Consider the following 21,411-nt stretch of genomic DNA (forward strand, 5'->3'; position numbering starts at 1 on the left):
GATCCCCAAATTATTATTCATCATTTCTGGCATTGGTGTCCTCATATGGGGCACAGGGTCAAGCTCTAAGGTCTGGGTGCGACCACAACCATGCACACTCCATAGTTACACCCTTGCAGTGGCGTGCAGGGGAGGGAGGGCTGACCCAGGTGCCAGCTGTCAGGGGGGTGCTGAATGCAATGAGCGCTTTCATCAATACAGAAAGAATCTCTCATTGCTAAAGCGCAGGAGAGCTGGCGGTCCTTTCACTTACTGACCACTTAGCTCCCTGCGCTTCTTTCCTCCTCCAGGCCAGTGCACTGAATGGTTAAGCAGAGAGCCGTCATTCAGACCTCAGACCGGGAATCTGTCTGTGCACTCCTCCCACACAGTGCTACAACGCGATCTGTGCCTGAGGGGAGTGTTCGAGATTATCATAATTTTATTAACACTGAGGGGGCACAATGCGTATATTACTACTATGAAGGGGGCACAGAGAGGGCAATACAGTGAGGGCATAACTACTATGAAGGGCCACAAAGAGGGCATATATACTGTGAAGGGCATAACTACTGTTAGGGGGGTACAATGTGGGCATAACTACTGTGAAGGGGCACAGAAAGGGCATAATTAGTGTGAGGGGGCACAATGTGGGCATATCTACTGTGAAGGGGGCACACAGAGGGCATTTCTATTGTGAGGGGGCACAATGAGGCCATAACTACTGTGAAGGGGCACAGAGAGGGCATAACTACTGAGAAGGGGCGCAATGCAGACATAACTACTGTAGAGGGGGCACAATGAAGGGATAACTAATGTGAAAGTGGCATAATGTGGACAAAACTACTATGGATGGGGCACAATGAAGGGATAACTACAGTGAGAGGGTTACAGTGTGGGCATAAGTACTGTGAGGGGGAAGATTGTGATAATAAATACTATGAAGGGGGCACAGAGAGGGCATAATTACTGTGAAGGGGCACAATGAGGGCATTACTACTGTGAGGGGGCACATGTAGCTGGCCAGCTAAGACCTGTCCTAGGTTGCTAATATAGCTTGTGTTTTACAGCTAGACCTGCCAATAACCTAAATACAGTTCCTATGTTTGTGTGTTAAAGACAGAAGCAGAGTTATTTACAGTGACTTCATGCTTGGATGTCATATAACTGTTATATATATTGTGTTCACAGAAGCAGAAGAGATAATATGCCTTTAAGATTCATTATATGGATGTGAGGTAAGCTCAATGACACAGCAGAAACAACAGAAAGCATAGAGTTAAACTGTTGTTGCTGGGCAGGAGTCTAGACCAATTACAGCCAGCCTCACACACAGCCTGTGTGGGAAATTCCCTAGCAGGAGCTTCAAGAAATTATTATTCACCAGAGAGAGGCGCTGAACAGACACACACTCCACTAAGAGCTATGTTTTATGGAATCAAGATAGTGGCCAAAATAGTTCCACCAATTGCATACAAACAAACTACTGAGCCATACAACTACAAAGTTCACAATCCAAATTCAAATTCCATATTGCAATCCAAATTCCATACAACCATACCAGATCATACTCAACCAATCTGCAAATAGTTACTGCTAACTGCATACTGCAAATTGCGACCAAATTCAGCAAGTGAACTATTAGTTAGACCTCAGATATACCTCTCAGAGAGATCATAAAGTGTTTAAATAACCTAAAGGGAGAGTACAGATACTGAAGAGAGAAATATATCCACCATTTTCTGTTGAATGACAAAATTAAACAGTTGAACCACCATCTTATGCATACCACCATTTTGTGATATCTTTTCAACACGTATTATGTACATGGACTATCTGCTGAGGTGTCGGCAGTGTTTTATATGAAGAAAAGTTGAAGTTAATGAAGTTATTTCAAGCATTTGGTGTGCTCTTTAAACCTACTGTTTCCATAGAATGGCGCTAGAGGAATTACAGAGTACTAGACAGTCTGGTTAGACTAAAAGTCAGAGATATGAAAATTCTTCTAATGCCACAGCGCAAAAGGCACTTCATAGTGCTGCACCTGCCATAGGGGAACTATTACCCTCAGAGGGCGAAGCGAAAGTTCTCCTCAGCTTGCACAGTAAAGAGCGCATTAGAGCAGCAGAGCGCCAGCATATACCACCGCAAGTGTTCCCTGAGTGAGCAAGCAAAGACACCTCAGCGGAGCCACCCCGCAAACAGAGGATCTGCCAACAACACCACCACCTGGGTCACCAAGCATCTCCACAATGTCCCACGGAAGCGTTCAGCTCTCCATCTCCCAAACACTGGAGCAGAAGAGGAAGTACCCCCCTACCCACCCGTGATCCCTTGCCCTGAATGCCAGCATTTCAAAATTACTGGCCTTTGAAATGCTGTCATTCCGTCTGGTGGAGACGTAGAGATTTAAAAGCCTTATGGTGGTGGCTGTCCCACAGTACGTCGTGCCCAGCCGCCACTACTTTTCCAGACGAGTTATCCCTTCCCTGCACAACCAAGTCGGGGACAAAATCAGGTGTGCACTGCGCAACGCCATCTGTGGCAAGTTCCACCTAACTACGGATACGTGGACCAGTAAGCACAGTCAGGGACGTTATATCTCCCTAACAGCACACTGTGTAAATGCAATAGCGGCTGGGCCTGAGGCGGATAGAGGTTTGGCGCATGTCCTTCCACCACCGAGGATTGCAGGGCGCTTTAGTTTGTCTCCTGTTGCTTCTTCCTCCTACTGTCCTACTCTGCTTCCTCATCCTCTACTGCCTCCTAATCCGGTCAGCGTAACACCTTCACCACCAACTTCAGCACAGCCAGGGGTAAACAACAGCAGGCAGTTTAAAACTTATCTGTTTGGGGGACAAACCCCACACCGTGCAGGAGCTGTGGACGGGCATGGAACAACAGACCAATGAGTGGTTGGTGCCAGTGAGCCTCAAGCCCGGCCTGGTGGTGTGCGATAATGTGCGAAATCTTGTAGCAGCTCTGGGACTAGCCGGTTTGACGCACATCCCTTGCCTGGCGCATGTGCTGAATTTGGTGGTGCAGAGGTTCCTTAAAAATTACCCCGATATGTCAGAGTTGCTGCATTCAGTGCGGGCCGTCTGTGCACGCTTTCGGCGTTCTCACCCTGCTGCTGCTCGCCTGTCAGCACTGCAGCGTAACTTCGGCCTTCCCGCTCACCGCTTCATATGCAACGTGCCCACAAGGAGGAACACCACCTTGCACATGCTGGTCAGACTGTGCGAGCAGCAGCAAGCGATAGTGGAGTTTCAGCTGCAGCACGCATGGATGAGTCACTCTGCAGAACAGCACCACTTCACCACCAATGACTGGGCCTCCATGCGAGACCTGTGTTCCTTGTTGCACTGTTTCGAGTACTCCACCAACATGGCCAGTGCTGATAACGCCATTCTCAGCGTTACTATCCCACTTCTATGTCTCCTTGAAAAAACGCTTCTGACGATGATGGAAGAGGATGTGGCACAGGAGGAGGAGGAGGAAGAGGGATTATTTCATAGGGTTTCCGGCCAGTCATTCACAAGTGGCTCCGAGGGTGGGTTCCTGCACCCACAAACGCCAGGTACACAATTGTCCAGCCAGGGCACAGTTCTGGAGGATGAAGAGGTGGAGGATGAGGAAGAGGAGATGGAGAAGGAGGAACCGTGTTCACAGCAGGGTAGCACCAAACCAGCTTATGGCCATCACTGATGCGTGGCTGGGGGGATACAGAGGACACAGACGATACACCTCCCACAGAGGCCAGCTTGTCGTTGCCTCTGGGCAGCCTGGCACACATGAGCGATTACATGCTGCAGTGTCTCCGCAACGACCGCCGAGTTTCCCACATTCTAACTTGTGCTGAATACTGGGTGGCCACGCTGCTGGATCCCCGTTACAAGGACAACGTACCGTCCTTAATTCCGTCACTGGAGTGTGATCGTAAGATGCGCGAGTACAAGCGCACGCTGGTAGATGCCCTGCTGGTGGCATTCCCACCTGACAGCGGGGGCACAGTGGAAGCACAAGGCCAAGGCAGAGGAGGAGGAAGAGGTCGCCAACGCAGCTGGGGCACCACCAGCACCTCAGAAGGCAGGGATAGCATGGCCGAAAACCAAAAAGCAGTGTAGGCTACCTCCTCCACATCCACCGCCTCCTCAACCTCCTACTCCATATGGACCTTGTCCTCCAAGATAAAGATTATTATTTTTTATTTTTATTTTTTACGTATTTTATGTTATTTTAAGTCATTTACCTATCAACTTGCCATGCTCTTAACCACATTTTGCTGCCATTTGCAGCCCTCTAGCCCTTTCCATGACTTTTTTACAGCCATTTTAGTGCTCAAAAGTTCGGGTTCCCATTGACTTCAATAGGGTTCGGGTTCGGGGTCAAGTTCGGGTCCCGAATTCAAAGTTTTTTGTGAAGTTCGACCGAACCCATCGAACCCGAACATCCAGGTGTCCGCTCAACTCTATTCAAGATGTATGCTTCACGACCATGCAGAAAATGCTGTAGTCTGACAATCAATGGGGATCACTGTTTTTTGCTTAGGTTTATCATTTATTTCTAGGTTTCGTACTTCTTAAAAACGATTGTACCCCACACTAGTTCCGTCACCATTCTTTTATAGGAGGACAGGAGGAATAACATTGCAGCAATGCAGACAGGTGTCCTAGAAGAATATACGAGGGGTGGGTGGAAGATGGGGCCGCTCTACTTTCCTCTGCCCTCCTCTAGTAGCCATCAATAAAATGACTTGTTTTCCCAGGAGGCTGCAATTGCACTAGGAATATAGGACACTGTGATGAGATCTAAGCCCTCCACCCTAGACTGGAGACAAGGGAATATCTACCATAGAGACAACCTACGCGTCTGCTATGGGTCACTTGGAGATTGGGTCCCTGATACAGATTGTAAAGGAGCTTCATGCTACACCCCCACTGTCAGCTGTGAGGAGTGACAGGCAGAAGAGAGGATTCTCAGTCTCAAGCTCCTTCATTTGCTGGCTATGCTGTTTAAGCTGCTAGCATCCTTCCTGATACCAGAGTTCTGTCATGTGATTTTTCTGGTCTCTCCTGATCATCTTCTAGCTGGAGATTCGCTGAAGCCAAAGAAATGTGCTCCCATTAATTCCTGATTTGGAATTAAATAACCCCTCCAGCTCTAAGGGTTAAAAAAAAGAAGAAAAAAAAAGTTCTGCACTACATTGATTTATTAGGGGCTCCTAGTCTTTTTTATATAATAGCGTTGGAAATCCTTCACCTTGGGTGGAAATCGAGTGCTTATTGCACAACACTTGTGCTGCTTGCCTCCGCCGCCTCCCTGGGAGTAAGCATTTGTACTCCAAAAGTACTCTTTTACACTCTATGCAAATCAAACATACAACACGCCGACAGCAGTAATTATGTTTTTTGGCAATAGAGATGCAGCAGAGTTGAGTTTGTCATTTGTCACACTAGTCATCTGGCTGTGGGTTTAACACAGGGCTGCGGGCACACCTACTTGCCTTCTTAGAACCCTGGCAGTCATCATCATCACAACACGGCAGCACCAAAGAGTTAAATGACAAATTGCGCTCAGCCACTTCTGGCTTTGGGGCTTGAGCAGTGTGCCACCCCTGGGGACCTTTGTATTCTAGCATAGTTCATGCGTTGTTAGTCCCAGCGACTTTCTTCTGACATCTGCATACAAGGCAAAGAGAGCTCCAAAATGTAAATATTTACAATAGAATAAGTGATACAATGTATCCATCTCTGATAAACAGGGACAATCCCAGCACCTCGCAGGTACTCAGTGACAGAAACATGGACTGTTCCAGCTGTCATTGTTATGCTTTATGAATGACGTGTTCTGCCTAACAACAGGCCAGGATTGGTGGAGAGAAGAGGACTTCAGGGAGGGAAGGTAGGAAGGGACAAGGAGAGATGCAGAAATAAGTGCAGCTTAGAAAATTGTTTAAATGTTTCCTCGCTTCCAGCTGCCTCTCTCCACAGCAGCAGAATTCTACCCCATGATCCATACAGGCACATGCTTTTTTTTATTCCCCCCCCCCCCCCCCCCCCCCGCCTCTATAGGAATCCAGTATCTGACACCCTGCCTGATTTCATATAGTAACAGAAATAAAAAAAAAACACACCATGCAATTTTATTGGTTCCTGCATTTTTCATACCCGACATGTGATGCAGATCTTGCTGACATTAAGGATGCATCAATTTGCACAAATGCCTTACTTCATTTGCATTAGACACATCTATTGATAGGACCCCGAGGGGTTGCTGCTAAGTTGTCCTTACATCGACATCTGCACGAAAGGCTGTCCCCACACCCATTTTTTTTATTTTTTTATTTTTTACGTTGGTCGCTGCCTACGCTGCATATAGTGCAGAAAAATGCAATGTCATATTTGGCAGAGCTAAAGAGAAGCCTTTACGAACATAGATAGTGTAGCGTAGAGGGTTTTGTCATTTGGGGCTACACCTTTTGTGCATTATGAGGACTCTCTGAGTTAGGGCTTGTTCACACGACCGTATGGCTTTTTCAGTGTTTTGCGGGCCGTTTTTAACGGATCCGTTTTTTGTTTCAGTAGTGTTTCCGATTCCATTCCGTTTTTCTGTTCCGTTTTTCTGTATGGCATATACAGTATTACAGAATTACATAGAAAAAAATTGGGCTGGGCATAACATTTTTTAATAGATGGTTCGGCAAAAACGGAACGGATACGGAAGACATACATTCCGTATGTGTTCAGTTTTTTTTGCGGACCCATTGACTTGAATGGAGCCACGGAACATGATTTGCGGCCAATAATAGGACATGTTTTATCTTTGAACGCAACGGAAAAACGGAAATACGGAAACGGAGTACATTCCGTTTTTTTTTTGGCGGAACCATTGAAATGAATGGTTCTGTATACGGACCATATACGGAGCTCAAAAAAACTGCCCGTATACGGAATGCAAAAAAACGTTTGTGTGAACGAGCCCTTAAGTTGAATCTGCTGACTTAAGCCTCATGCACACTTTTATTGCATCGCATTTTTTGGCGCATCACACACGGACCCATTCATTTTTAAGGGTCTGCAAAAAATACTGACAGCACACGGATGTCATCGGTGTGCTGCCCGCATTCCCCAAAATATAGAATATGTCCTATTCTTGTTCATTTTTCTTAAGGAAGTGAAAAAATTGTGACATGCAAACGGCTGGTATCTGTATTTTGCAGATTTGTGGTTTGCGGATAGCAAAACGGATACAATTATGTGCCTGTACTACTTTATCAGTGTGCCAATAGTTAAACCAGATGACAAACTCAGTACTGCTACATCTGCACACAGGAACGGTATATTTATATAGGCGTTTGGGGTTTTGCTAGCTTTGCGCATTTGACCAAGGACAACCTTAGACTATTTATGGCTTTGAGAGATTTACAGTATTTTAGGACTGTTTTTTATTCAAGTGCAACCTTTCTGGGCTAATTCCTGTGAAGGGGTTCATTAAGTTGACCTAATAATGGGTAAACTCATCACTTTCCGTACCTAGAATGAGAAATGGACATCATGGGATTTCTGTAGAAAAATAAATTCTGCCTATTAGAGCAATATTGTAAGGACAGCACAAAGCAAAGTTTGAGTCATTTCCGCGGGTGTGGAAAGTTCATTAGAACAGCATCATTTACAAGCCATATGACCTTGACATGATGAAACTAAGTGCAAGCTCTTGGACACATCGGGATGACGGTTATATAGAAATCCATTTCTATTTTCCTGCATGACACGTTGACCTAGCGAGGACCTATCACCTTAGTTATCCATCTGATGAGATGAATCAAGTCTCCCTACTACAATGTATACTGAAGTAGCAGAGCTGATTTGTTCAGATGCATGTCAGCTGTATTGTACATACTGTACCTACTTGATTTTTGAAAGTATGTATTCAAGTTGTCTTTTGACCATTGAATAAAAGTCAATATCAAGAAGGCGTGCTTTAATGACATGGTGAACCCCCAATATATGATAATGGGCATGCTATTGAGATGGAACCCCAAACTTCAGTGTTTTGCACCTTTAAAACTTTCAGACTAGCTGCAAAATGCTGAAGCTGTTGAGGGAACCTTATCCTTTTCCTAGTTTCTTTCCAAGTGACTGCATTTACTAGGCATGCTCAGCAGTAGCTTCATGCAGTGCTGGATTACAATTCTGTAGCTGCTGCACACCAAGTAGAGGACTGCAAGCATGGGGGGACTCACAAGGTAAGTCCATGTCTTTCCTTAGTGCCTCCTGATGCCACCTTATTTCCTTGCTGCATAGATGCATGAGAAGAAACCCTTTATATCTTGAAAGTGGCTGGAAGCCTGTGAAATGTAGAGCAGCAGAATCCACAGCAACAACAAGAAAAAAAAAAGCCAGTCAGCAGCTGCCTGTGATGAACTGAAGCTAAGTTTCTCTCTGGATTTTAGGCATGTTCCTTGTATCCCTGGAAGATATGTGACATGTTTGGTAAGAAATCCAATGTCACCCAGACTGTGGCACCAAAGCCTGCTCTTCCCATCATCTACAAGGCTTGTTGTTGGGTTGAGTTGTGTGTGTACATGTGTACCTCAGGAGATAACCTTCACTCCTACAGGAACAAGTGACTATTGGTGAGATGAAGATCATGCTGATGTTATCCAATATCTCTTTTAATGTTGTTTTTGGAGGTTACTTTTGCATAGATACTTTGCTGCTGGCTGTGCTTTGGGTACTTAATGGTAGCATTATGTGCAGCTTCTTCACTCAAGGTGGGGTTCTGCCTCAGACATAACAGACATGTTAGTGGCAAACTAGTGTCCAGCCAGGGTAGATCCAGCTGCTCCTGTCTATGGCACTGATAGGACAGAGTTCCATAGATTTTTTAGCAGAAGCTTGTGATATTGAAGAACGTTGGTCATTTTAATATTGACCAATTGCTGCATCGTCTACTTTAGTTGCAGGGTGTGCTGTGAATCCCTCGGTATCTGTCAGCTGTAGCATCCCATAGTAACAGTGGTAACGTGCAACTTCCACTGGATCCAGGGTGAACAATATTCGCTTCAATCTATGACCCTGTGATGTGGTCAGGTCATGCTGGTCACTTATAGTCATGTCTATGTAGACTTTCCTATGTGATCTGAAAAAAAAATAAACATTTTGTACCTATCTTTCCATCCCACCAACCAACCAACCAAGCATCCAATAGAGGTGTCCTTGTAAAACTTATTAACCCTCAACGTTTTATGATCTTCTGAAGTCCTATGTGGATTAATTCTAAAAATTTTAAGCAGATGTGACCTGTTTTCTGGTCAGGTCATGCCAGACATTTCTAATTTCATATGTCCATATAGAGTGTGTTCTGTATAATCTGAGAAAATCAATGTATGCTTCTGTCTGTCCATTCATCTGTCCAACCAATCAATCAACCAACCATCAATTAACTCCTAGTTAAAGTGGTTGTGCGGCGACATAATATTGATTGCCTTTCCTTAGGGTACTTCATCAATATAAGATTGGAGGGGTCCGACTCCTGGCACTGCCAACAAGCAGCTGTTTCAAGCGGTCACTTGTGCAAGCATGGCTTCCATTTGAAGTTTACCTGCATTTCGTCCCCTTTGTAGCATCGATGCAGTGTAATTGCAGCTGCTCATCCCATTCAAGTGAAATAAAATCATACTCATCTGCTCCTGGCCGCTCTGTTTCGGTGCCCTGTCTCCATTCAGCGATCTTCTGGTTCCTAGACGGGTTACTTTTGGCTGGGGTATGGATGGGGTTACATGCGCCACATGAGCCGCAACAGTCCCCCTAGCAGTGACATGCTTCTTGTAGACTCCTCTGAGGCCAGCGATTGGCTGCAGAAGCACACATGATCCTGTCCATACCTTGGCCGGTAGTAAAGTGACCGGGGTCCGGAAGATCTCGAGGACAGGGAGCAGATGAGTAGGAGTTTTTCATTAGGAGCCACACACCCATAGTGCATAGCATCTTATGATGCTCTCAAAGTTCTACGTACATGAATTTGAACATTTTTGAGCAGATCAGACTTAGTTATGGTCGGATCATGCTTGTCATTTGTAAAGTATTGGTGACAGCACTCATCCAGGTAGCAATTAACAAACATGAAGCTTTATTCCACCATCATGCAACGTTTCGATTACAGACGCCTTTCTCAAGCGCGCCCGTCTGTAGCCAAACACTGCATGTCGGTAGAATAAAACTTCCAATTGCCAGACAGATTTGAGCGCTGTCAATACCAATACCACAGGCTTGTAAATTTAGTGTGGGTCAGTTGGACCGAGCCCACCTGGTGACGTGCAAAAAAATAAAAAATAAATGCCCATTAAAGTACCGCATACGTTTTTTTGCTGGACTCTGCATAATGGAAAAGCATAGTGCACTACGTTTTTTCTTCTCCCCCAACGTTTATATGTTAAACGAGGGATACATTTTTTTAGCTGAACAAGTCATTGAATGCATCCATTGTTGTTTATCTGTCCAACAAATCATCCAAGCAACTAACCAAACAACCCTGCCGACGGCCAACCATCCAACAGCCCAATGGCCGTGCCCTTGTATGTGCTTTTTAAAGTAACTCCCAGCTTTGCTCAGTGGAAAGTTAGTACTTTAATCATAAAGGGAACCGATCACATGATTTTTATTTCATCTAGTTAGTTTTATTTTATTTATCGAAGACTTGGTTTATTTTGGGCTTTAGTCCAGTGGGAGGTCCTACTCAATGAGTGACACAATTTCCGGTATAAGTATACACCTAGTAGGAACGCCCATTGGACTCCTAAATCTAAGATACCGTAAGCCCACAAAACTAGACTTCAATATACCCAGCTCCTCCTGCTCTATAACATGCTGCCTGCAGACCGGACTGCATATTCAACATGACAGGTTCCCTGCAACATTTTTGAGCAGATTTTTCCTGTACTGTAATCAGGCCTTGCGACTCATAAGTCTATATAGTGTATTTAATATACAATCTGATCAAATCAGTTCAAGCATCCATCCGTCCATTTATCTGTCATCAGCAATAACTAAGAGATTCTTAAAGCCGCCCATAGCATCTTATGATAATCTTGGCTCTCTGCAGATAGTCCTAACATTTCTCTGAAAAATAATGTATCCTTGAGGAGCCTCTGCCACTGTTTTAATGTAAAAATGAATGGTGTATTATCATTTGTTCTTTTTGCTGTGTTGAGTTACAAGATATGTTGTACTTTCTGACTGTCCCATGGCAGCAGTTATCAGGACCTTCTAATAGGCAGGGCTCTGCTTATCTCTGAACAGGTCTCCAGGATGGAGTTGGTAGACTTCACAGAGGGCTTTGGTCAAATACATTTACTATGGGTCAAAAGGCAACGTGAGGTCAGTCAGTGGTCAGCAGCATGTCTGTAAGAGGAGTGGGCAAAGGTGAACCTATAAAGGAATATTCAGTGGGTGCTATTTGTGTGTTCCTATAATACAGATGAAACTCAGTAGGACAATAATGTATCTCTAAAAAAGATGCTTCATGCTTATATAGCGCTACTATATTCCGCAGCGCTTTACAGACATTATCATCACTTGCTGTCCCCAGTGGGGCTCACAATCTAAGTTCCCCATCAGTATGTCTTTGGAGTGTGGGAGGAAACCGGAGAACCCGGAGGAAACCCACGCAGACACGGGGAGAACATACAAACTCCATGCAGATGTTGTCCTTGGTCGGATTTAAGCCTACAACCCCAGCGCTGCAAGGCACCAGTGCTAACCATTGAGCCACCAAGTGATTGCCACTACACTTCTGTGTCTGGCCACTAACAGCTGCACGGAGCAGGGGTGCCAGGTTTCAGACTTCTGCCAATCTGGTACCGATGACCTATCCTGAGGATAGATCATCAGTATCTAAGGAAAACCCCTTTAATGACCATGAGTCATTTGCATAGGACTATAAGGCCCCTTTCACACGAGCGAGCATTCCGCGCGGATGCGATGCGGGAGGTGAACGCATTGCACCCGCACTGAATACTGACCCATTCATTTCTATGGGGCTGTGCACACGAGCGGTGATTTTCACGCATCACTTTTGCGTTGCGTGAAAATCGCAGCATGCTCCTCTTTGTGCGTTTTTCACGTAACGCAGGCCCCATAGAAATGAATGGGGTTGCGTGAAAATCGCAAGCATCCGCAAGCAAGTGCGGATGCGGTGCGATTTTCACGCACGGTTGCTAGGAGACGATCGGGATGGAGACCCGAACCTTATTATTTTCCCTTATAACATGGTTATAAGGGAAAATAATAGCATTCTGAATACAGAATGCATAGTAAAACAGGGCTGGAGGGGTTAAAAAAAAATAAAAAGTCATTTAACTCACCTTTATCCACTTGCTCGCGTAGCCGGCATCTCCGTCTGACTCTTTTACTGTCTAGGACCTGTGGAGAGCATTAACTATAGTTTAAGGACCTGGGATGACGTCACTCCGGTCATCACATGGTACGTCACATGATCTTTTACCATGGTGATTCACCATGGTAAAAGATCATGTGACGTACCATGTGATGACCAGAGTGACGTCATCCCAGGTCCTTAAACTATAGTTAATGCTCTCCACAGGTCCTAGACAGTAAAAGAGTCAGACGGAGATGCCCGGCATCGCGAGCAAGTGGATTAAGGTGAGTTAAATGATTTTTTATTTTTTTTAACCCCCTCCAGCCCTGTTTTACTTAGCATTCTGTATTCAGAATGCTATTATTTTCCCTTATAACCATGTTATAAGGGAAAATAATACTATTTACAGAACACCGATCCCAAGCCCGAACTTCTGTGAAGAAGTTCGGGTTTGGGTACCAAACACGCACGATTTTTCTCACGCGAGTGCAAAATGCATTACAATGTATTGCACTCGCGCGGAAAAATCCCGGGTGTTCCCGCAACGCACCCGCGCATTTTTCAGCAACGCCCGTGTGAAAGAGGCCTAAGGGTTCCTACTCAAGATTTTTGGGGAAATCTAAAGTCTGTTACTGGGAAAACCCAATAAACACATTCATTGCCTGCCCTTTATTGACATATTCTTTTGCGTTTGTTTTTTTCCTACTTCACTCTTTCTTGAAAGTTTTTTTTGCCTACTAGTGTTGAGCGCGAATATTCGCATAGCACTAGTGCTATATATTCGTTATATCGAATATTCGTCATTTTCTCCATTTGAACACATGATTCCTTCCTGCTTAAAATGCTTGTGGGCCAATGACTCATTGGCCCACAAGCAAGAAGCAGGGAGGAATTAAGAGTTTAGATGGTAAAAAATGTTGAATATTCTAAAAAACGAATATATAGCACTATATTACATATATTCGTTTTATAGAATATATTTTTTTTTTCCCCAATTAGTACAGTTATTGCCTTTCGGCATACTCCTACCCGACAAGCGTCCCTGTCACCATGGGAACGCCTGGTGGTTAGAATATACCATCGGATCTGAGTTTTCACGATCTAACTCAGATCCGATGGTATATTCTAGCCACCAGGCGTTCCCATGGTGATGGGGACGCTTGAAGTTAGAATATACCGCCAGGGCGCTGTGATCCGCACAATTAACCTCTCAGGTGCGGGTTAATTGCGCTGATCACAGCGCCCTGTGCGCCCCCCCCACCTCCCCAGTATTAAAATTATTGGTGGCCAGTGCGCCCCCCCTCCCCAGTATTAAAATAATTGGTGGCCAGTGCGCCCTAACCCCCCCTCCCCCCCAGTATTAAAATCATTGGTGGCAGTGGCCACAGGGTCCCCCTCCCCCCTGTCAGTGGCCACAGGGTCCCCCTCCCCCCCCCCGTCATTAGTGGCAGCAGGCCATTCAAAATGGCCGACTTCAAAATGGCCACCATGGTCACCACCCATCTTGAAAAGTTTCCCCCCTCACATATACTAATGTGCCATAAACAGGAAGTTAATATCACCAACCATTCCAATTTTATTAAGGTGTATCCATATAAATGGCCCACCCTGTATATGTGTATTTTACGAATATTCGCTATATTGCTATAACTTTGTTTTTTAGAATATTCGTCATATTCTAAAACAAGAATATATAGCAATATAGCGAATATTCGTAAAATACACAAAAATCGCAATATGCGATTAATTAAATTGCATATTATTCGCGATAAATAGCATAATGACGAATATTAGATTTCGACGAATATAAGAAGAATATTCAATCGAATATTCTCGAAATATCGCGAAATTGAATATTGCACCTCCCGCTCATCACTATTGCCTACTAGTAGTATGTGTTCTCGAGTATAGGTAAAACCGCTGCATTTACTTTCAGACCCTCCACCCTCAACAGTTATGATACCATTTGCAGTTTTGCATGCAGTCCGAAGACACGGTAACGTGGTGCTATGTGCACTGAGGAACGTGAAGATAGCAGAGAATCTGACTGGGAGTCTCCAGTATCCTGCACTCATAGTGCAGATAGAAAAGATCCTTTGCATACCGTGTTTGTGAATACAAAGCGCTCTTTTTCTCCTTAAAACATGAACTCGGTAATTATAGCCTTGGGCTTTTAGTATGTTTTAAGATGTCACAGCTGACTATTGCAGCAAATTGCTGGAGTTTTTATCTAGCTCCAATTATCAAGAAGGGACATCTTGCACCTAACTCCACCAATTTCACTTGCTAAGCAGCAGGTAGGTCAGGCAAGGTACCGGCTGCCCTTATAGAGACTTATTGGCAATGCTCCATGGGAAAACAATATGCAAAGCGGTATCTCCTAAGAGAAGAGAACCGTCTTGCTAGCGCCACCTTGTGAAAGTGGTTCCCTATGAGTTAAAATGGGACTTTTAAGCCAAGCCAAATATCCATCTGTAGGCAGCTGTTTTGGGTTCATGCCCCTCACCAGTATGGAGAAGGATTCTGGCTGAGCTGATCTCTTCAAGGAAAGCCAGTACCCTACCTAAGTTTCATCCAAGATATCGCACTCAGCCAGAATCCTACTCCTTACTGATGAGGGGCAAGTACCCCGAAAACAGCTTTCTATGGATGGATATCTGGCTTGGCTATATTCCCTTGTCAAAAAGGCTAGGGAGTAGTGTTGATCGCTAATATTCTAATCGCAAATTTTGATCGCGAATATCGGCACTTTGAGAATTTGCGAAGATTTAGAATATAGTGCTATATCTTCGTAATCGCAAATATTCTAGATTTTTTTTTTTATCAGTACCCTCCTGCTTCTTGCTTGTGGGCCAATGAGAAGGGTGCAATATCTTTGTCTTAGCAACATCCCTAGCAACCAATAGCAAAGTTGCCTATCCCTTAGTATATAGGAAACTCCCCCTATAGGTAACAGTTTTTTGCAGTTCTGAGAGAGAGAGAGCAGTGACATTGCTGTGCTCTGTGCTTGCCAGACTCATCTGGACCCTTATTTATAACAGTTAGTTAGCTCATATATATAATACAGATAGTTAGCCGGAGATAGTCAGTGTAGGTTAGATAGTGATAGGTTCCAGTGCAGGGTGTTCGGTAGTGTAATAGGAATTACTGTACTGTGCATTTTCTCCAGTCTCAGGAAACTTCCAGCAGCTTGAAAAATTTTGCAAAAGTGACTCACGCCTGTATTGCGCGCGTAATACGCGCATATTACATTGCCGATTTTTGCAATCAAGAAAATTATGACTGGAGATCACGAATTCTAGAATTTGCAAATTTATTGCGAATATTAGGCTAAAAATTCCCATAATATCGCAAAAACGAATATTGCCTATGCTGCTCATCACTAGGGAGACACTTCCACAAAGCAGCAGGTAGCAAGGAGACATTGGCATTAAAGTGGATTCAATCAGCAATTGCTGATTTACATTGTATTTTTTACTATACTGCAAATTGATTTTTCCTTTTTGAACATTTTTGGTATTTTTAGCACTTGGAGAGATTCTGACATGTGCTATCATTTAAGGTTGCATCTACTGAGGGAGCCACAGCTCTTGAGCCCACCCAGAAGTACTAAGCCTTGGGATAGCATGGAAAGAGAGGCTGTTCAAGGAAACTTGAATTTTAGAATTGCCATAGTCTCCATATCAAACCCTGTGATACTAAGAATTAACCTAAACAATTGTTTTTACATTATGAAGCCACTTTCCTGTGGTTCTAACATGATTATACTATATATTCAGTTATTTCTACATGGTCATCTGGAGCGGACTGGAAATTTAAATTAGCTCTGAAAAAAAAATGGCACCATGTTGTAGGGTCTGTACAACTAGGCAGGACAAACAATACCATAGTGCTGCATAAAATACTGCCCCAGCAGAACCAAACACCACAGCGCAGCACAATATACTGCCCCAGCAAAACCAAACAAGACAGTGCAGCACAATATACAGCACCAGCAGAACCAAACACGACAGCGCAGCACAATATACTGCCTTAGCATACCCATATACCACAGCGCAGCACAATATACTGCCTTAGCATACCCATATACCACAGCGCAGCACAATATACTGCCTTAGCATACCCATATACCACAGCGCAGCACAATATACTGCCTTAGCATACCCATATACCACAGCGCAGCACAATATACTGCCTAAGCAAAACCAAACAAGACACAGCATAATATACTGCACAGCATAATATACTGCACCAGCAGAACCAAACATGACAGTGTAGCACAGTATACTGCCCCAGCAGAACTGGATACCATAGTGCAGCACAAAATACCTCCCCGAAGCTGCCCCTCTGTGGTGGCCAGCGCAAGCTGCCATATTCTGGCCTCCTCCAGTTATCTCTGATTAAGATATGGAGGGGGAGACGCAGGCTACAGCAACAAGCGAGCCCTACCAACAGCATGCTGCCTGGTCTCTCACCATTACCAAACATGCAGGAGAATACAGCACTACTTACTTTTTAAATCCAGTGACGTCTCTCTTCTGATGTAGATGTTCTCTCTCCTCATCTTCTCCATTTGGACCAGACTGCCATGATGACTTCTTTCAGCCATATCTAGTCTCTGCAGAGTTTGCAACACAGATTTTTTAGATTCCTCACGTTTTCATTATCCACCCCACCGTCTTAACACAAACTCCCCATTCTAGTGATCCAACAGTGTCACCCTGCTTCCACCCCCATTAGTGTGCCTGCTGTGCTTCCCAATGCCCCCTTATAATACACTGCAGAAAAAATAGTGCCCCAGTAATAATAATGCCCCCTAAAATGCCTCCATTAATGGCTATATAGCGCCCCCAGTAGTAATAATGCCCCTATAGTGCCCACCGCATTAATAATACCCCTATAATGCCTCTAGCAATGATGCCCCCTATAGTTCTTTCAGCAATAATAATGCCCCTACATTGCTTCTAGCAATAATAATGCACCCTATCGTGTCCCAGCAATAATAGTGCCCCCTATAGTGCCCCAGTAATAATAATGCCCCCTATGGTGTCCCCAGTATTAATAATCCACCTGTATAATGCTTCTAGCAATAATAATGCCCCTATAGTGCTCTCAGTATTAATAGTGTCCCCTATAGTGCCTCCAGCAATAATAATACCCCCTTATTTGCCCCTAGCAAACATGCCACCTGTAGTACCCCCAGTAATAATAATGCAACTGTAATGCCTCTAACAATAATAATCCCCATAGTGCCTTCATCTATTGTAATGCCCCCTATAGTGCACCCCTAAAATGCTTCTAGTAATAATAATAATGCCCCTATAGTGCCCCCAGTAATAATAATGCCAACTATAGTGCCTCCAGCAATAATAATACCCCTTTATTGTACACCCAGTAATAATGCCCCTATAGTACACCCCAGTAATAATACTGCCCCTTATAATGCCTCCATCAATAATGTGCCCTAGAGTTTCCCCAGGATTAAAAATCCCCCATAGTGCCCCCATTAATGATCCCTACAGTACTCCCAGTATTAAAATAGCTCCAGCTCCCCTAGTTATGTCACCTATAGTGCCCCAGTATTAAAATTATCCCCAGTAATGCACCCTATAGTGCTCCAGTATTAAAACTGTTCCCAGGGCCCCAGTGAGTAATACCCCTATAGTTTTCCCATATAGTTCCTCCCATAATGCCCCAGTATAGGGGACCTATATGCCCCCTATAGTGCCTTCTATAATGATCCCTATACTGACCAAGTTAAAAAAAAAGAATCTAATACTCACCTACCTTCTGCATTACAGGCCACAGGTCCCTTCCGGCCTGTGGCATGAGACGCCTCTTCCTGGTGCAGGTGACCTCAATGATGACTTTGCTTCTCCTGAAGCCTATGATAGTGAACAGCAGGGCAGGGACTAATCGCCTTCCATGCCCTGCCAAAGGGTGGCCTTGGGTGGCCCACTGTGAGGATGGCCTTGGGTGGCCCACTGGAAATCGTCCCACCGGGAATCATCTGAGTAGGATCTATGGCCAGTTCTCCCTTGTAGTCAGAGCTGGATTAAGTTGGTTGGGGTCCCCAATACATCACCTGGACCCCCATAGCAACCACATATAACTGAGGTGCTCATTGGACGCCCTCAAGATTTTCAAGGTAGTGAAGCATCAGGCTACAGTTATACAATATAGCCACCACCTATTACTGCTTTCATTAGAGTCCTTTACCCAGTTACCATAAATCCTATAGGTCTAATCTTTCAATATTGGAGCAAGACATATGATACTGGACATTTATAGCTTGACATATTTGCTTCTATGGAGATGGTGTGTCGGCCTCTATCAGAACTATAACGATGGTCCCTTCAGTTTCCAGCAAGCTTTTGCAGATCTTTTATATTTCTACTTAAGAGGAAAATGCAAAAATAACAATAAATGTATAAATCACAGCCACTGCTATCACTAAAGTAATCCTCCAATACTTCTCTTTACTGACATGGTAAAATGCCCCAGTTATAATAGGGTGTATGAGATTCTTCATAGAATGCCATCCTGAATCAAAAGTGGGGCAAAAAATGGGCACTTTGATATACTATATATAAAAAAAAAATAATTATCATATACATGTATTAAAGGTTTTTTTCTGGGCTACAAATACTGGGGATAGGTCATCAATATCAGATCAGTGGGGGTCCGACACATGGCAACCCAGTGCCCAGCAGCTTCCTGCTGTTAGTGATAGAACTAACACTTTTAACAGTGTAGTGGCTGTTTTGGCAATGCTTAGCTTTCTCAGTCAGACCATCACTGTGACCAGAAAGAGTCCCTGTGTAGTGACTCAGGTAGAGCATCACACACCACACCAATCAATGCAATGCTTTTCTGTGGACATCTTAATCTAGGCCTATTAGGAGAACAATAGAGCTGTCATACTGTTATCCCAGTTCTTTAACTACTATTATCATGAGGATTGCCCTTCAGATAACATGTTCCCTTCATAGTACGGTAGCAGTAAACTGACAATGGATTACCTATCTATATATCATTCATCTATATTATAATTATCTACATATACTATCAGTATTCATATATCATATCAACTATATTATAATTTTTTGATTGCTACAGAAGGACAATATTTTGTATTTATAGGGGTTTTCTCACTTCAGCAAGTGACATTTATCATGTAGAGAAAGTGAATACAAGGCACTTACTAATGTATTGTGATTGTCTATATTGCCTCCTTTGGTGGCTGGATTCATTTTTCCATTACATGATACACTGCTCGTATCCAGGGGTTATGTCCACCCTGCAATCCAGCAGTAGTGGTCGTGCTTGTACACTATAGGACAAATTGCCGGCATTTGGAAACCCTGGGATTATGCCATTTGCTGAAGCGGGACTACCCCTTTAACTCTTTTAAAGTGAATTTAATATCGCCTGGCTCTTTCCACATCTTCCATTTCTTTTGTAGTAGAAATACATCAAGACATACATGGGTAACTTTTAGTATGACTTTTGATAAAAAGAGAAAGAAATAATGAGGCAGATTTAAAGGGATTTTTCCTAGATTTTTTAAATGATGGATAGGTCATTAGGATCGGATTGGTGGGGGTCTGACACCCAGGACCCCCGCCAATCAGCTTTTTGAAAAGGCACCGGGGCTCGCAGTGGCGCCATGGCCTCCTCTCAACTTACCAAGCACAGCGCCGTCCATTGTATCGCGGATGTGCTTGGAATCACAACTCATCCACATTCACTTCAATGGGGCTGAGCTGTGTCTAGGCCATATGACCGATGAACAGGACGTCACATAGCCTAGGCAAAGTTGTGGGAAGGCTGCGGCATTACTGCGAGCGCTGGTGCCTTCTCAAACAGCTGATTGGCGGGGATCCTGGGTATCGGACCCCACAAATTAGATATGGATGACCTACAGTAAAACCCCTCAGAAAACCCGTTAAAGGAGATGTTTCACTTCAGCAAATGGTGTCTATCATGTGGAGAAAGTTAATACAAGGCACTTACTAATGTACTGTGATTCTCCATATTGCCTCCTTTGCTGGTTTCATTCATTTTTCCATTACATTATACACTGCTCGTTTCCATGGTTACAACCACCCTGCAATCCATGGTGGCCGTGCTTGTACACTATAGAAAAAACTGCTGGACTATACGCGCTCCTGCTGTCCCGGCCAACAGAGAGCTTTGCGCTTTTTCCTATAGAGTGCAACCACGACAACCGCTGCTGGATCGCAGGCTGGTCATAACCATGGAAACGAGCAATGTGTAATGTGATGGAAAAATGAATCCAGCCAACAAAGGAGGCAACATGGACAATCACAATACATTAGTAAGTGCCTTGTGTTAACTTTCTCTACATAATAAAAGCCATTTTCTGAAGTGAGACAACCCCTTTAAGGAAAAATTGGCTGAGAATTATCGTGTTTTATATTTTTTACACTGTGGCAGCCATTATTTTTTTTATTTTTAAAAAACTTTTCTTGGGGCTGCTATATTGTCCCCATATAGTCACTTCCTTCCTGCATTAGGGTGCCTGTCTTTTATGGCAATGAATGGGAGTCATTGCTCCAGTTGGTAAAGAGGAAGACTATGCAGTAGCGGAGTGATAGTTTTTGTAAGCTACAAATATAATAAGCGGTACATTTATAATGAGTGAAGTTTTAAAGTTTGGATTAAAAGCTCCCAACTTGCTTTGCAAATGAAAGGCAGAAGATTAGAGCTCTCAGCCCAAACCAACGGCCAAGAGGGAACATTAACCAGCCTTGCAGAATAATTAGACCCAAACCATACCTAAGATTAATTGTCTCTAAAAGTTCAAAAGCCTCTGTAACTAAATGTGAAGGCAGTGAGGTTAATGTGGGATTGTGTGTAGTCTATTGTCTATGTGCAGTCATTGATTATTAACATATTATTATGCATGAATTAATTTCCATAAAAATATTCTGTATGTCAGTGTTTAGTCTTCCTGTAAAATGCACAGATTTTTGTAACGATGAATTGTTTGCAATTTTTTTGCCATTTCCCATTAAAAGCCATAGA

The 21,411-nt window shown here is 43.9% G+C and overlaps 1 protein-coding gene across 1 annotated transcript in view; it reads left to right on the top strand.

The window, feature by feature from the left end:
• Window positions 1-8,124: 8,124 nt before the first annotated feature.
• Window positions 8,125-21,411, top strand: part of JCAD (junctional cadherin 5 associated) — a 140,778-nt gene continuing 127,491 nt past the window's right edge. The window contains exon 1 of the mRNA XM_040434240.1: window positions 8,125-8,227. The gene's annotated coding sequence lies outside the window, so the exon portion shown is untranslated. The remainder of the gene's footprint in view (window positions 8,228-21,411) is intronic.

The sequence above is a fragment of the Bufo bufo genome, chromosome 5, assembly GCF_905171765.1.
Source record: "Bufo bufo chromosome 5, aBufBuf1.1, whole genome shotgun sequence".
NCBI classification, from domain to species: domain Eukaryota; kingdom Metazoa; phylum Chordata; class Amphibia; order Anura; family Bufonidae; genus Bufo; species Bufo bufo.